The sequence below is a fragment of the Mustela putorius genome, unplaced genomic scaffold (genome assembly GCF_011764305.1).
Source record: "Mustela putorius furo isolate JIRA1106 unplaced genomic scaffold, ASM1176430v1.1 tig00003988_pilon_pilon_pilon, whole genome shotgun sequence".
In the NCBI taxonomy this organism is placed as follows: domain Eukaryota; kingdom Metazoa; phylum Chordata; class Mammalia; order Carnivora; family Mustelidae; genus Mustela; species Mustela putorius.
In genome coordinates, this window is record NW_025422127.1 from 13,873,827 (window position 1) to 13,886,417 (window position 12,591).

The 12,591-nt window shown below is 51.3% G+C and overlaps 1 protein-coding gene across 4 annotated transcripts in view; it reads right to left on the reverse strand.

The window, feature by feature from the left end:
* TSPAN9 (tetraspanin 9) overlaps positions 1-12,591 on the reverse strand; it is a 192,299-nt gene that overhangs the window by 144,334 nt on the left and 35,374 nt on the right. The window contains exon 1 of one of the 4 annotated variants that reach the window (XM_013048844.2): positions 9,497-10,901. The exons of the other annotated variants lie outside the window; for them this stretch is intronic. The gene's annotated coding sequence lies outside the window, so the exon portion shown is untranslated. Of the gene's footprint in view, positions 1-9,496; positions 10,902-12,591 lie in introns of those variants that run through there. 4 annotated transcript variants of the gene reach the window in all.

Sequence of the window (12,591 nt, forward strand, 5' to 3'; positions counted from 1 at the left end):
AAATCCACAGACAGAAATCAGATCAGAGGCTGCCGAGGGCTGGGGGGAGGGGAGACCGGGGAATGAGGTCTCAGGGGTGCAGGATTTGCATCTGCGGTGAGGAAAACGTTGTGGAACTGGATGGTGGTGACGGACTGGTTCTCAACACAGTGCATGTACTTAACATCAATGAACTATCCACTTGAAAATGGTTAAAACAGTAACTTTATGTTATATGTGCTTTGCCACAATAAAGAAATGTTTTTTTAAAAATGGAGAGAGCAGGGCTCAGTGGGTTAAAGCCTCTGCCTTCGGCTCAGGTCATGATCTCAGGGTCCTAGGATCGAGCCCTGCATCAGGCACCCTGCTTGGCAGGGAGCCTGCTTCCTCCTCTCACTACCTGCCTCTCTGACTACTTATAATCTCTATCTATCAAATAAATAAATAATTTTTTAAAAAACAACAGAGAGAGCTTTGGGAGGGACACGATGCATGAGAGCAAATACTTGGGGTCTGTCCAGGAGAGGTCAGAGGACAGGACTCATTCTGTGAGTTCCCAGAATCAGGAACCTACCAGAAGTCAAATTTTGACAGAAAAGCACACGTGATGGTACCTTCGCCCAGTGTCAGGCACTGTGCGATGGCTTTATCAGCATTAGATGCTACACTTATGCCCATTTTCAGGTGAACAAACTGAGGCTCCAAGAAGGTAGGCAAGGGGCCCAGAGTCGCAGGGGAGCTAGTCCCCAGTGCTGGGCGCAACCAGGCCACCCAGCACCCGTGGTGAAAAGATCATGGCTGCCGCTGCCCAAGTCCAGGTTCCATCATGCCCCACTGTCACCTGCTTGCGTGTGACCTCTGGCTCTTTGCCCAGCCTTGTTGTGCCTCAGTTTCTTCCACCATAAACACAGGAATAACATTAACAGCAGGCTCCAAGGGCCATTGGGACAATGAGATAATGAATGTGTCTAGCAGCTCCCAGCCCATAAAGGCATTCCATAAACCTTCAGTTCCTCTCTTTTCCCCCAAGAGTTGAGAAAATTACAAAGGGAGAGGACACGATCTTAGCAAGTAGAGAACGCCCTGATGGAGGTGAGGAGGTGAGAAACAGCAAAGGCACCACTCAGCAAGGACAACTGTCACGACCTTGATGTTTCCCCCTTGAAATCTGCTGTGGCTACAGGATGAGAGCACTCCCCCCACCCCCGCCGAGTGGGCGGTGCCAGAGGAAAGAAGGGAGCCATTCAAGGACACCGAGATCCTAGAGGAATCAGAGTTCCCACAAAAAGAAAAAAGGTGTAGAGAGCCGGGAGGCTGGGAACAACAAAAATAAAGTTCGCCAATAAAAATAGAAGTAACGTCCACTTTTAGAGCAACCCCACGTGTGCCAGACACTATACTAAGCATTTTCTATAGATTATCTCACTGTATCCTCACATCTCTGCAGGGAAGACACTATTATTAGCCTCATCTCGCTGATAAGGAGGCTGACGGTAAAAGGGGCAAAGAACTTGCTCGAGGTGCCGTAAGCAGGAAGGGCCCACTCTGGCGAGGCCACAGCCAATCCCAAGCACCAGCCTCGAGAAGCCCTGTCACCTGACTTGAGGAGTGATGGCCTTTGGATTTCACTCGCCCAGCTCCTGCCTTCCGCCTGCAGGCAGACGTCTACCCGGAGCAGAAAATCAGCCCCAAGCAGAACCTCCCACCCCCCACCATTTCTGTCCAGGAAGCCAAATCTAGAAGCTAATGCTAAGAATACACTGTGCAAAGATCTAGTGAATATTTGGGAAACTTTTGTAAAGTGAAGGGAAAAAAGAGACACTTCTGTTTTAACCAGCTCAATCAGCGTGGAGGAGAAACCACAGGCCACTTCGAGCAGCTGCCAAAGGCTCAGCCCGACCCTGCTGGGACACGGGCTCTCCCACGAGAGAGGTTCAAGTTTCCCGAGCTGGTCAGGCTGGACCGGCCACGGGCACACGGCTGACTCTGCAGTGGCCGGCGAAGTAAAGCATCTGGGATGTTACCCGCTGGCCATCCCAACAGCACCATCCCGAGAAAGCCATTGCCCATATGGGGCCCAAGGCCTCCCTTCGCTGCCTGGTCTGTCCCACTCCTCAACGGCCCCTTCAGAAAAGAGGCTACAGGCGAGGCATGGAAAAAGACCCGGGGCCCCGGGCACACACCACCTGAAGGGGGCCGAGGGCACTGGGAGGAAATGTGAGCGACTGGCGGTGAGCGGGGTCGAACTCTGCCCGGGTCTGACCCAGAGATCCCAACCCACCGCGGAAGCCACCTTACTCTCCACCCAGCCATCTCGAGAAGAAACAGGATAAAAGCAACGAATCCAGAAAAGGATGTTGAGCTCCTCATTTGTTCTTAAGCTAACTTTTAAGGGCGTCTAATGTCTGGGACACTGTGCCAAACCCTCTACCTGGACGATCTCATTTCATTTCTGCGACAGCGCCTCAAGGTGGTAATCACCATCATCGCCATTTCTAAAGAAAAAGTGAGTGTAGGGAAGGGACCTGTGCAATGACAAGTTAGAAGTGGTAGAATTAGGGTACACACCCCTGTGGTCTGACCTCAGGACCCACACTCTTAACCAAGATCCTTTAGCGCTTCCTAAAACAGACTCTCAGGAGCTAGTAAAAAGAATTATTAAACACAATTCCCAGCCTCGGAGCATTTACAGCCTGATGAGGGAAATGGATAAATGGAGCCAGTGCATAGGGAAAGAGCCTATGAACACACGTATCACTACCAAGGTGTGCAGTCATCACTTCCAGGACACAGAGGCACGTCCTGGGGAACCAGTGGGAGGACTCCAAGGGAAGAGGGGGGGATTTAACTTTAAAATATGATGGGCACAAGAGCCAAAATGTAGAAAAAACCCAAATGTCCATCAGAGAGCAGTGGATAAACACAGATGGGGCCAATCCGCACAATGGAATGTATTATTCGGCCTAAAAAAGGGGATGAAGTTCAGACACAGACTACAGCACTGCTGACCCATGAGGACGCAGGAGGAGGGGACCGCGCTGGTCACACAAGGACCAAGGCTGGGTGACCCCACTTACATGAGCAACCTCGAGGCCTCAAAATCATAGACAGAAAGCAGAGCAAGGGTTTCCAGGGTCAGGGGGAGGGGAGAGTGGGGAGTTGGGGTTTCAGGGGTACACAGCTGCAGTTCGGGAGAATGACAATGCTCAGGAAACAGGCCGTGGTGACAGGCACACGGTAACGTGAATGTTCTTGACGCCACTTGTGAAGGTCAACTTCATGCGCCACCCAGACTGGCCCAGACGCCCGGATGAAACCTAATTTCTGGTGTGTCTCGGAGGTGTCGCAGATGAGATCAGCATCTGAATTGGTACAGTCGGTAGAGTGCCCCCCTCCCTGGTGCAGGTGAAGGCCAAACAGTCTGCTGAGGGCCTGAATAGAACAAAAGATGGAAGATGGAGGGATTTGCCCCCTTTCCCTGCCTCCCTGCCTCAGCTGGGACTTCTCATCTGCCATCCTTGGACTAGCACGCGCACTACTGGCTCCCCTAGTTCTCTGACCTGTGGACTCAGACGGAATTACACCACCTGAGCCGCTGGCTTGCAGACAGCAGACAGTGGGACTTCTCGGCCTCCATTACGGTCCTAGCCAATCCCTCCTGATCAAGCTCCGCCCACGTGCTATGTACATCAGGTATTGTAGGCCATCATAGGATAAAAGACACGTGTGTCTATGCTTCTCCCCTTGGCTCTGTTTCCCCCAGAGAACCCTAACACACTACTGAACTGTACGACTTAAAAATGTTTAAAGCGGTCAATGTTATGCATACCTCATCACAATCAAAAAATTTTCCAAACAACAGAAATAGGCAGGTGGTGACGGTGATGGCTTGCTGTACCTTAAACTTTTTTTGTCTTTGCCCTAACCAGTGGGAAACCCAGAGCCGCCTGGTTGTGGGGTGCAGGCAAGCTGAGTCCTTACGGGGCCAGGAACATTATTTCTCGGGGGATGTGGAAATTCAGTCTTTTGCGTTAAAGGCCTCCTTGAAGATGACCTGAGAACGGGCCTTCCGTGTTTTGAAAGTTTATTCCCCACGGAGTGCGAGTAGCCAGGAAAGCTGGTGGAATCAGCCTTTTTGTGTCTGCAGATCCAGAAGGAGTGGCGAGGTGTCCTGAAGGTGGAAGCTGGGGGTGAAGAAAGTGGTCAGGGCTCTGGGTCCCCATGAGAATGAACCACTGAAGCCACCTTCCAACCATGGCAAGAACAAAGACCCGGATAGGAGGAACCTGTCCTCCAAAAACAACGGTATCATTTATGTAATATTAGCTGTATATTCCTTGATCCCTTACTAAGCATTTTATAAACAGGATCTCATTTAATTCCTGTAACAGCCCTCTGGGGTTTCAGCATTATGCCCGCGTGACAGAGGAGGGAAGTGAGGCTCCAAGTTGGGGGCAGGGCTCCCAATCACTGGGCTAGTGAGCCACGATTACATCTCTCTGATCCTAAACCTGTCTTCTTAACCATGACAGGACACCAGTTTCCTCCTACGCTTGAAGGAAGTCTCACCGGTGGGAGTGAATATTGCCGCAAAGGCCAGAATTTATCCAAACAACAATTGTGGGAGCCTTCAATGCCAGGTAACGTGCTAAGTCCTGATCAACAGCCACAGAACACAAACAAAAAGGCTATTGCTGAGTTCACATCACAAGTGTTCTCTGGGCTCACCCGGGGGTCAGCTTCAAACTTCTCATCAGCCACAGAACAGTTGAGATGGCAAAGCTTCCCTCGCTCCCATTCCTCCGTGCTGAAAGCAGGCAGGACTGGTGTGACTTAACAGGCCATGGCAACGACCTATCATTTGAAATTGGGCTTTCCAAGGCCGTTGAAGGCAGGAGCAGAAAATTCTTCTATCTGACAAAGGCCATCTGAACTACAAAGAGAAAATCAATTGGGATCGCATGAGTGGAAAGAAACTTAAATTAGGGTTTTCTTTTGGAGAGAAGTATAAAATGTCTCTCTTTTCACAGTATTCGGGAAACAGAACCAATACAACACAAGGCATATTTCTAAAAAATCGTCCTTCGGTTATAAATCGATGGCCCACTAAGGGAATGAACTGGAGAGGGGAGACAGTGATGGAGAAAAAAGAGGGAACTCGAAAGCAGAGGATCCACCTCCCCAAACACACTGAAGGTCACGCTCTAGAAAGTGCTGGAGACTCCCTTTGTAGGGCACGGTGGCGTACGCTCATGCAACAAACGCCCTGAGACATTTTTGTTCTTGTTGCTATTACAGTATTGTAAAAAAAAATTTAGGGATGCCTGGGTGGCTCAGTCAGTTAGTTAAGCAGCCGACTCTTGATTTCAGCTCAGGTCATGATCTCAAAGTGGGGAAATAAAGCCCCATATCAGACCCCACACTCAGTGGAGAGTCTGTCTGCTCAAGATCCTCCCTATCCCTCTGCCCCTCCCTTTTATTCACTCTCTCTGTCTAAAATAAATAAATAAATCATTTTTTTTTTAATTTTAGAAGCTATAAAAGAACATAAAAAAGAAAACAAAACTCACTAATAATCAGTACCATCATTAGCATTTGGGGTATATTTCCTCTAGTCTTTTTTCTTTGTGTTTTTTAAAAATTAGAATTTACAGCCTATATGGTTTTAAATCCTACACTATTTGCTTGACACTTTCTCATAAGCATTATCTTAAGTCATATATAATCTCTGAAGACATGGCTTTTTTTTAAAGGTTGTACAGCAAGGCATCAGATGAATGTGTCAAAATTTACATAACCGATCTTTTGTTGCACGTTTGGAATGTTTCCAATTCTAACTATCTATTACAAATAATGCTACAATGAAGATAACTTATTCACATGTGTGTACATATATACCCATATATATACATGTGTATATGATAACTTCCTTCATACAAATTCCAAAAAACAGAATTACTGAGTCAGAATGAACATTGGACATAAACTTCCAATATCTACTGAAACTAATTCTGAGCAGTGTTGCACTTTTGCAACTCTAGACATAAATGGCACCACATCTCGGTATTTTCTACGTGGACCAGTTTTGATCACACTTCAGTTTTGAAGGGTCTCTTTATTCAGGTGCTCAAACACTGGATGAGAATGTGGTTCCAAATCACTGTGGCAGCCCCACTGTTAGTTCCAGTCACGTGTCTTGCATCAGAGGTAAGCAATAATACACCGGTTTCCCTCGCCTTCCTATAAACTCCAAGAACACTGGGCCTTGGCCCCACTCATTGTTGCATTCTCTCTGTGCCGCTTCTTTCAAACCACTCATCTCCCATCCAGGGTCCCCAAACTGATTTCTATCCTCTTCCACACACTCCGTGCTCCCCCTGAGGAAGTCACATGTCACAGGACTTTGGATCTCAGTGCCTCAGATGCCTCATCTGTAAAATGGAGGTACTGCTACATCCCTTGGAGAGCTACGGAGGGACTAAGTTAGATAAATTATGCAAAGTGCTTGTGTGACAGGAACTCAGAAACACTCAGTAAACAATCACTTTTGTTAGAAAAAAATCGTAATCCATGAAAACAAACCCACCAAAAAATTGCTTAATCCTCTACCCACTGGAGGAGATTACAGAATCACACAGCTGTCTTTCCCATCGGACACTCGTCCAGGTCCTAGATGCCTGGATAGAGATTCAGAACCTTGAGGGATTGTGCCAAACCCACTGAACCTCAAACCAAGGGTAAGGGAGGTCTGGCAACACTTGCCTTGGATGGCAGGCAGGCAGCTGGTCAGCACGGAGCCACCGAAGCTCTGATCAGCTGTGCACACAGAAGGAGTGAGGACACGCTATAGGGAAACCAAAAAGCAACAGCCTGAAATTAACCCAACCAGAAAGGGCTGTGGGCCACCAACAGCAAGTAGGGAAACGGTTCGGGGAGCCTGGAAGCAGGTTGACGGGTGTAAGCCGCCACTCCCTGGCTGACCCTGGACAGATCTGCTATTGTTCACTGGTGATGCTGGGAGTTGAGTCACCGTGGCATTGTCCAAATGCTCTATCAGGAGGAAACAGCTGGACAGACCAACACCAAGGGCAGGAAACTCCAACCTCCACCAGGGCTCCCCTCAGAGCCCCCGCCCTGCTCGGGAGGCCCAGCATCCTGCCTGCCTATCCCTTAGAGACCCCAGACCAACCCCAAGGCATCCACGGTCTGAACAGACCTCTCTATTTCCTCCCTCCATTTGCCATGGCCAAAACACACGTTCTCTGTTAGGCATTTTGGCAACGCTCCTAGGAACAGGGAGGTGGGCTCTCCTGGGCTCACCCTGTCAGTAAACAGAAACCAAGGTGCAAGCAAACAGGAAACACAACACACGGTTATACGGAATCAACTGGAAGAGACACACTGTCGGGCAAGGGGAGGGCTCTACTCCGGACTCAAATGCGAGGTAGCAACTGCCACCTCCCAGGACAGTGCCCTCAGGCGGGGCTAGAGACTGGAACCTCTCTGGAAAGAGGAACTCTTGTCAACTTCCTTATCTAGAGATTTGACTATGGTCTCTCGCGCTCCAGCAGAGGACCCAAACATCCCTGCTGGGACTCAGAAATAACGCAGAAAAGCAGCTGATGGTTCATGGTTTAAAGCCAGAGAGAGCCGAGTCTGACTGCTGCCTCGAATAGAGCAGCTGTGTGACCTACACAGTCTGAGTTCTATCACATCCTTAACCAGAGGCAGGGAGAAAAGGCTAATTAATGACACTGGCTGAGCTTACAGGCATGCTCCCACGCTGGGTCGCCTTGGAGGGCTCAGGAGAGCCCAGGCCCACCTGCAGGCAATGGCTGAGACTCAGACCGACCCAGCCAAATGCTGCCACCAAGCAGTGCAGACTCGGTGTAACCAGACCCTTCATTTCTAAAAAAGCCCCAAATCTCTATTTTTGTGAAATCGCTTCCATGTTTAAATTCAAATAAACAAACAAAAACCCCAAAGGGGGCGGTCCAAACAAAATCCACCTGTGGCCTGGATCTGACTTGGGGCCGCGGAACTGTTGGCTCTCAACCTTAGGGTCCTCACCTGCAAGATGAGGGTGAAGACAACTGTCTGGAGAACTGGATGGGGCTCGACCCGTCATGCTTCCTACTGTGGGACACACAGGAAGCCCTTGATAGCCAGCGACTGCTAATTCGGCAGAGCCGGAAGGGCCTCAAGGAAGGCCCACCCCGACCTTCTCATTCTACTAAGAGGAAACATCGGAGAGGGGGCTGTGGCAGACCCAAGGTCTGCAAAGGAGCCCGGGGCAAAAGGGGAGCCGGACCCAGGTCCTGGGACTGTCACCTAAGTTGCACAGGCCCGACCAGCCCCTCCCACTTACAGACTCAGTTTATCCCAGACGGTTCCACAACGGCCCCTCATGAGGGCTGCTCTCACCAAGGCCAGTGAGCTGTGCCCATCTTTGCTACACTCACAGAACTCAGCCTCATGCCAAGCAGGTGACAAGGCTTACTTGCTGTGACGTGTGACCAAGGTCAGCACTAAGGCTCCTCCTCCCCCACCCCCCTTCAAACCTGCATTCCTTGGGCTGGGCCCTGCACCAGGCTCAGTCTCTGACCTATCCCAGCCTGGTCTGAAAGGATGGGGGTGACCTCCATAAGCAGAGAGGATGAAGAGGGGATGGGAGGCCTGAACCAAGAAGGCAGGCCGGCAGGCTGGGAAGTGCACTTGGGGCCACGGGGCTGGTAGAGCTGGAGGAGAGACGGTGCCTGGATGGCAGAGGGGGTGGAAGAGTGGGCTGGAAAGGAAGGAGAAGCCGCTGGTGGGACAAGGAGTTCCAGGCTGAGGGGGCGCTGGTCCCCAGCTGGCCGGCTAGGCTTCTGCCACACAAGGGCACTGATGAGGCAGCTGGAAAGCAGGTCCTGCCAGGTTTAACCAGCCAGCTTCCAAAGCCACGGAGCTGTGTTCCCTGAGGTGAAGGAGCCTGCCAAGGTTGTATCCCGTCCCCGGGCCCCAAGGGTATCCTGTTTGAACCTGCCCTTACCGGAACACTTTTCACCCTGGATGTCCCAGGGAGTTATGGCCCTGGAATTTCTCTTGGCCCCTGCCGTAGCACACGTTAAAGCTTTGCAATTAACACCAGCTGAAAAGCAAACCTCAACCTCTAAGAGGCAACCGGGAAAGGAGGAGAGAGGGAGCTTGGGCTCTGTATTCCCCCATGGAGACATCTCAGGTTGTAGAACTTGGAGGAAAACAAACCCCTCATGTTACAGCAAGGCCCAGAATGGGGAACGATGGGCCCAAGGTCACACAGTCGGTTGAGGCCGACAGACAGACTCCGGGGGCCCCAGCTGCCAGACCTGTGATGACAGGACCCACCCCCCCACCACAAGGATTCCATGCTCTCAGCTGAGAACACCTCGAGAGCGCAGCAAACACTGCCACCCACATCTCACCTCCCCATGTCCCTCTCCACACTGGTCACAAAAGCCCGAGGTCACGCACATCTTCCAGCACACGTGTCTCTCACCTGCTGATGCCTCAAATCTCGGGAGATAGCAGAGGCGGGTGGGATGTGTCGCCAGCCACCAACGGGGAGGTCTTCAAGTTAAACACTCCATGGAGCTGGGGTGGGCAACAGGGAAGGGGAAAGGAGGAGGGGGAAAGGCTGGGACCAGTAGCAGAAAGGACACACGAACATCAATGTGGCTGAGAGAAAGGGCTTCATCACAATTCTCCAGCAAAGTCAGAAGAAAAGGTCTGTGGGCTCCAACAGGGCCTCGTGGGGCTCCTTCCCCTCCTGGAAGGAACACACACTTTAGAAGCCTCCCTGAAAGGAGTAGATATCCTTCTCTGGCATATTCCACCGCATGACCTCAGGGGACAGCTCATGGGCCCCTCTGAGCCTCATTTTCCTCATCTTGGGAAGCAGCACCTGAGGCATAACGGGAAAGCAATGATGGATGGTTATTCATGTCCCTGAGGCTTTCTCTCTGGTGTTAAACTGCCCTTCGCCCCTTTGTGAGTATCCTGAGCGCAAAAGCATAGGCACTTGTCCAGGCAGGGGTCAGAGAATGAGCTAGGAGAATATTCATTTGTGACGGACTCTCCAAACAACATCTGACCTACCTTTTCTGCGGTGGGGTAAGCCAAGGGGCACAGATGTGCTCTCGATATCCCAAGAAGAGAACTCAGCAACATGCCCACCCCCTCCAGACCATGGCCCAGGGTTCCTGAGGGCAGGATGATGGTCCCCTGGGTCCTGGGCCCTCCAGCTCTCCCATACCATTCATCAAAGTTCTGTCTTTGGGACCTGTCTGTCATGCTTAACAGATGGTGCCTGGTGCCTCTTTCCATCTCTGGAGGGCACTGGGAGGAAGAGGAGCGAGAGGTAAATGCTTTTCCACAGGCTACAGATGAGGAGACTGAGGCAGGGACATGAAATCGTCTGCTGCTACTGGGCGATCAGCCAAAGGCTGGTTCTCACTCGGAGACTGGGAGTGGTGAGGACACTGGTCAGGAGCAGGAGGGAGGGAGTGCTAAGGAATCTGAAGGGGAATGCCATGGGGTTGAGCTCACACCAGAGCTTTCCCATACTTGTCAATAAAGACACACTGGGTATCTTTGTTCCATTAAGAAAAAACGAGGGATGAGGTAGCCCAATAGGAAGAATAGAAATCCTCCTCGCCCTCCTCCTCACCACTGCTAACAGCTGCCCGGGGCTTCTGTGTGCCAAGCGGGTTCCAGATGCTTCAACTCACTTCATATACTGTCACAATAACTCTGTGAAACAGGTCTTTTAGGATCTCCACTTCACAGGTGAGAAAGGGCTTGAAGAACTTGCCCAGGGCCACAGAGGAAAGCGGCAGGGCTGGGACCTGAACCAGAGATGGGCCTTAGCCATGCCCTATGCTGCCTCTCACTCTGGGTCGCCCCTCACCTCCCAAGCCCTGAGGGAACAGCCTGGAGGCAAGCACTCAGGCCCTGAGGTTCCAGTACCTGTAGCAACTGCCTCCCAAGGTGCTCCTTCAGCTGGAGGAACCGGACTCCGTTCTGCTGGACAGACTCCGCACAGGTGGACAGACTCCGCACAGGTGTCCCGGCCCTTGGCCTCTGCCTTCTGCCTCCACCTCCGGGCAGAGAGGAGGTAGGGAGGCAGAGGCCAGAACTTACCATGATAGTCTGTTACCACTGACTCAGAATCCCAGAACAGATGGACAGGGGAATTTCTGAATGAGTAACTAACCACAGAAGAATAAAGTTATGTAAATCAGCCTGGAGCACAGAAAAAAAAAATTAGGCACGGGCTTTTGAAAACTCAGGCTAAGGAAGTGGGAAAGGCCCAAAATGTGTGTTTCGTCACTGTGCCTGCCTTGGGGCAGAGCTGGGCCTGTTGTGGGTTTCTGGACTATTCCTGATTACAAAGGCTACAAGGCTTTGACTCCCATGGGCAGCAGCAGAGGAATTGCTAAACATATTTGGATTTCTCCCACCAGAAGAAGAGAGAGGCCCTAGGACACGAAAATCAGACAGACAAATGATGGAGCTCTGCGTCCTCTCCCTTCCTGTGCTGCTTTTGCTCAAGTGCCTTTATTAACGGGCTGCTTGTCACCATCTCCCTCCAGCAGCTTATAAAACTGAGCCCAAGAAATGTTTCAACAGCTCTGCCCCCCAGGACAGGGGGTGACAGTGGGGAACCCTCAGACCCTCAATCACAAACCCTTTCAGCAGAGCAGCTGGCCCCTGCGATGCCCAGGAGGGGCCGGATGAGGAGGGCGGTCTGCACTGCCTTCCCAGACTGAGCTGGGAGAGCCACAGAGGGTCAGAGAGGCTTTCGCTGGAATTTTATTTTTTCCATAATCTTGAATGAAGTTATCTTTCCTTCTTGAGTACTTTCCTCCATAAGAGCATCCTGCTGGTAAAGGTAAGATTGGTCACCCTACGAGGCTTACAACTCATTCAGGCACTCGGTCTGTGTTTATCTCCAACGGGGAAGGCTCTGGCTGAGTCCAGGAAACAACAAACAAGCTGGAGGATATCCAAAGGCGGCCACCAGGGCAGCGGGGTCTCAGATGAAGCTATCTGGGAGACAGCTGGTGGAACTGGAGAAGAGATGGAGGGGAAGCTGTTGTCAAATACTCCCGTGTTGTCATGCAGACGGGGGGAGCAGGCTCACTCTCTTGGTCTTGGCTGGCGGAGACAAGGCCAAAGGCCAGCTCCAGAGAGGCAGATCCGAAAACCAGGGCTGCCCAGCCATCAGGGGCAGTGCTCATCACTGGAATCTTCCAAGCAGAATCTAGTGACTGGGCTGGAACCCAGTGCAAGCCACACGTGAGCAGGAGAGACCTGTCCTCCTCTGAGAAGCTGTCATTCCCTTACGACGGTTGCACACAGTGAGGAGTGGGGTGACAGCAGAAAGGGCAGGCTCTGTCAGCTGGTTTTGTCCTATTCTCATGCATGCTCAGCACGTCACACATCACCTTGTTTCATCTTCACCATAAGCTTGCAGAGGAATGTGCTAGGCCTGCCACACAGGAGGTACCCAGAAAAGATCTGTTGAATGAGAGCTGAATGCAGGCATGGACCCCTCTTGAAAAGGACAGAACTGAGGCCTGCAGAGACTAA